Here is a 5,152-nt window from a genome sequence, read left to right on the forward strand (position 1 = left end):
AACATTTCTTTATGTGTTTCTCAGCCATTCGAGATTCCTCAGTTGTAAATTCTCAGTTTAGTTCTATAACCCATTTTTTGATTGGGTTGTTTGGTTTTTTGGTGATTAACTTCTTGAGTTCTTTGTATATTTTGGATATTATCCCTCTACCAGGACTCATAGAAAGGGATCTTTGATAAAATGCCCAACAGTAGGGAAAGGGAACTTATAGAGCCCACCTCCAGCAGGAAGACAAGACATCAAGTGAGGGATGAGGTTGTCATTCCACTCACAATTCTGACCCATCATTTTTTCTGTCTGAAAGAATTACAGGGATGGAAAGGGAGAGGAGACTGAGGAAAAGAAGGACCATCGACAAGCCTAAAGTTGGATTCAGATCAAGGGGAGGTTCCAAGACCTACCCAACATTGTTACTGAGGCTATGGAATGCTCACAAATAGGGATCTATCATGACTGCCCTCCAAAAGACCCCACAAGCAGTTGAAAGAGTCAGATGCAATTATTTGCACCCAACCACTGGACAGAAGCAGCTGACCCCTGTTGTTGAATTAGGGAAGGCTAAAAGAAGCTAAGAAGAAGGAGCTGCGGTGGTGTTGGTGCAGGAGGCTGGGTCGGGGGCCCCGGGGAACAGACAGATGGAAGCACGGGCGGGCGGCCAGGAGCAATGGAGTGCGGTCCCCGGGCCGGCGGGCGCGGGCGGCGGGTATCCCACTGTATGGCATGGAGACCTGTGGATGTGAGGCTCCCGGGGGCTCGCCTTGACCGCGATGGGGCCGGGCTGCGGCCTCCTAACGGGACTGAGGTGTGCAGCCCACAAGCTGCAGGCATCTCAGAGCACCCCCGCCCCTCCCCTGGCCCAGCGCGGGCCTGGCGCCCGCCAAGAAGGCCTGTCGGTGAAGGAGCTCTGCTACCTGTTCTGCTGCCCACCCTGCCCGGAACGCATCCCTGCCAAGCTCGCCTTCCTGCCTCCCGATCCCACCTACTCTCTGGTACTTGAACCTGAGCCGGGGCCCGGTGGGGCTGGCACTGCTCCCTCGGATCCCCTGCGGACCTCAGCGGCCACACCCGGGCGCTGGAAGATCCACCTGACAGAGTGTGCTGACTTCCAGTACGGCCAGCGCGAGCTGATACCATTGAGGTCTTCGTGACCAAGAGCAAGCGTGCCAACCGCATCGCCTGCATGTATGTGCGCTGTGTACCGGGTGCCAGGTACACCGTTCTCTTCTCGCATGGCAATGCAGTGGACCTGGGCCAGATGTGCAGCTTCTATGTTGGCCTGGGCACACACATCTGCTGCAACATCTTCTCTTATGACTACTCTGGCTATGGGATCAGCTCTGGCCCGCACTCGGAGAAGAACCTCTATGCTGACATTGATGCAGCCTGGCAGGCCCTGCATACTAAGTATGGCATCAGCCCAGACAGTATCATCCTGTATGGCCAGAGAATTGGCACTGTGCCCACAGTGGATCTGGCATCACGCTACAAGTGTGCTGCAGTGGTTCTGCACTCGCCTCTCACCTCGGGCATATGGGTGGCCTTCCTTGACACCAAGAAGACCTACTGCTTCCATGCTTTCCCTAACATCGAGAAGGTGTCGAAGATCACGTCACCGGTGCTCATCATCCACGGCACAGAGGACAAGGTGAGAGGCCCTTTGCCTGCGACTGGCCTGGCTGTGACAAGAAGTTCGCCCGTTCTGATGAGCTGGCCCGCCACCACCGGACTGAGAAGCGCTTCCCCTGCCCCCTGTGTACCAAGCAGTTCACCCGCAGCAACCACCTGACCAAGCACACCCGGCGACATCCTGGCTTCCACCCGGAACTCCAGCGACGACCTGATGCCCAGGGACTCGCTGCCCTGCAGCTTGGCTGGAAGCCCCACACCTAGCCCTGTCCCCAGCCCAGCTCCTGCTGGCTTGTAGAGCCCTGACGTGTCCACCCTGAGTGGCCTGCTTACCGGGCCTCAGCAGGGATTTCTATCAAGGGACACATCTGTCCTCTGGAGAGCCTGTGTCCTGGAGTTCCAGCCCACCTCAAGAAAGCAGCAAGGGGACTGAGAATGGACTTGGGTCACCTGGGGGGCCTGGGAGGTGGCCTCAGGTTCTGTCTGTAAATAGCCATGGTTAACTGTCATGTCCCCTCTGCAGGGACCCCAAATGGGCAGTTGGCAGGCCCTCCCTATCCCTTCCTGCCACCCTCTGCTTTCCCTCCTGGGTGGTGCTGGGCATGAAGCCTAACCCCACTCCTTGTCTTCAGCCCCCTAGTCACCCCTCCAGGTTGGGACACAGGTATACAGAGCAATAGGTGACTGGGGCTTCCCATGGGTCCCGACCTGTCCCCACCACACTGAAAGCCATTGGTGGAAGTTCAGGGAAATGGGGGGGGGTGCAGCCTGGCTGACCCCCTTCCATGGGTACTCAAATCTCAGGTGTCCATAGGTTCTTCCCTCAATAAGGGCCCCCCCACTCCCAGCCCCAGGGGTACAGGAGACCCACAGTTTTCAGAGAACTTAGGGTTGTGGGGTGCAGGTGGGGCACGTGGAGGTGGATCCCCCACATCCCCGCTCACCTGGGGTGTGGTGCTGGGCAGATGGGAAATAAATTATTTATTGTCCTCTCTGACTGCTGGTGGGGGGGCTGGCTCCCCCTATCTGGGTGTGCATATGTGTGAGAGAGACAGTGGGTGTCTGGTGCCTGGGGCTTAGCCTCCTTACTCCCACTGGGTTAGGGTCCCTGAATTTGGCCTTTGTGGCATTGCGTCTCAGACAATCTATAGGACCCCTGCGGCCATCGGGCTATGGATACAGGGCTCTGGTCTGCCATCATGTGCTCCACACTCTCGGGTGTCTGCAGAGGGTGGCTTTGGACTCCAGGATTGGGAACAGGGCGTTCAGCTCCTGGACCTTCTGGAGTAGCTCGGTTTTTTGTTTGTTTGTTTGTTTGTTTGTTGTTTGGTTGGTTGGTTGGTTGGTTGGTTTTTTTTGCACAGGATAGATTTATTTTTTCAGGCTCTGAGTTCCATGTTCCAGTGGGGTCCCCTTGTGTGGCAGTCATCCTCAGGGGTGAATGGAGAAGGTCTCAGGAGAGTCTACAGTAGGATCCTCTACTACTGCAGACTGGATTTCTTTTCTAGAAAGGCAATTAGGGATTGCCACACACACACCAAGAAATTGGGGACACAGAGAAAGTTGAGCTGCCCTGTGTTGGCCATGGGGGGTTTACTGGCTTTCCCATTTGTTCCAGAATCTTCCATCATGAAATGAGGGAGGCTTTGGGTAATGCTACCTTTACCTGAGCCTACGTGAGGGAGGTCAACCTTCGGGAGCTGGGCTGAGGGCCCTGGGTACTTCCATTCGCCTCTTCTCTTTGGCCACAGAAATGAGATGCCTTGGTTTTCAGGGTGGGTGGGGGCCTGGGGCCAATTCTTTTTGTGTCTTTTGGATGTATCTTGCTTCATCCCAGCTCCTGCTGGTCTCCTGTCCTTCCTGTAAACAGGGGGAAAGGACTGAGGTTCTTAGGAGTAAACTCCATAAGCAATCAGAGCTTTTCCGTGATGTCCTCCCCCAGCCCTCCAACTTCAGGTTCTGATTGATAACTGGGACTTGGGTCTAACCATTGAAGGGTGATGAACGCAGGGCAGGCAGGACAAGGTTCCTAAGGGATTTATTTGTTCTTTCTGTAGGGCGCACCTCTCTTCTATTCCACATGGCCTCTCACCCATATATTTAAATTAAAGAAGCCCTTTTTAAAAACCTGAAAAAACAAACAAACAAACAAACAAACAAACAAACAAAAAAGAAGCTAAGAAGAAGGGCGATTCTGTAGGAGGACCAGGAGTCTTAATTAATCTGAACCTCCAAGATCCTTTGAACACCGAACCACCAAAAATATAGCACACACAAGCTGATATGAGGACCCTAACACACATATAGTAGGGGACTTCCAGATCTGTGTTCATTTAGAAATGATGCACCTAACCCTCAAGAGACTTGAGGCACTAGGGAGTTTAGAGGTCAGGGGTGGGGCTTGTGGCTGGGGACATCCACATGGGGTGGGGAGGAGGTGTGGGATATGGAGCAGTTGGAGGGTGGATGCAGGGGATAGATTATGGAGTGTAAAAATGAATTACAATTAAAATTAAATTAAAAAAATAAAATAAATGAAATTGAAAGCTTTTATTTTCTAACACTAGCACAATTTCTTCTCAGAAATCAAACAGAATAGGATCATATAAATGCAGAACCATCAAATTATCTGAAAAGTATGGACTATTTAACTGTACAAGGTTAACTGAGCAGTACTTGGTGAGCACACAGAGATTATTGGAGCTTTGAGCATTCCTGTGATAGAAGGGATGATTTAGGAAAGTTACATCTGAGGCAATTCTCATAGAAGTGAATCACAGCTCTTATGTATACATGGAAATGGAGAGGGTTTTTTTTTTTTTTTTTTTTTTGCCATAAACATGGGCAGCATGTGAAATTACTAGTGTGGTAAAAGACATGACCAGTGCATGATAACAGGATTTTCAAGAGCAAATTTACTTAGGTGAAAGAAGAAAAAAACTTAGTGTTATAGTTTGCACCTATAATTATAATACCTGGATGGCTGAGGTAATATAATAGCCACCCTGGGATATACGGGTAGTTCTAAGATAGCCTTAGCTAACAATTTAAGAATTTTGTTTCAAATAATAGTAGTGGTAGTAGCAGTTCTTGTTTTAGTAGTGGTGGTCCTAATAAAATACTTGAAAACTTATCACACAGCTTTTCTAGGTCATAAGCAGAATTTTTACTTACATTATTACAAAATACAGACATTGAATTTTAAATGAGGATAGAAATATGTTCTGAGTGACTTTATGGAATGTTCTTTCTGGTTGTAGTGTATGAGGCACTTTGGAAAAGATTTTACAGGAAAGAAACTCACTCCTGGGGGCAAAGTTATGTAAACTAAATTGTAGGTATGAAAAGTTCAGATTCTAGTGTTGCTTGTAATAATGGAGATATAATAGAAAAGAATGTGGTAGTAAAATCAGAATTAGTCTTTCATGTACATGATTAGTGATTCAATGATAGTAATAAGAGTAGAGTAGTTTTATTTTTCTTAAGGGGGATAGAAATAACAGGGTTTAGAAGTCTATTTTTTTTT

At 49.6% G+C, this 5,152-nt stretch overlaps 1 pseudogene; it reads left to right on the forward strand.

Annotated features, from left to right (window-relative positions):
- The first annotated feature begins 767 nt into the window (after positions 1–767).
- LOC110297978 lies at positions 768–1,786 on the forward strand (annotated as a pseudogene).
- Positions 1,787–5,152: the final 3,366 nt, after the last annotated feature.

Source organism: Mus caroli, chromosome 7 (genome assembly GCF_900094665.2).
Source record: "Mus caroli chromosome 7, CAROLI_EIJ_v1.1, whole genome shotgun sequence".
NCBI classification, from domain to species: domain Eukaryota; kingdom Metazoa; phylum Chordata; class Mammalia; order Rodentia; family Muridae; genus Mus; species Mus caroli.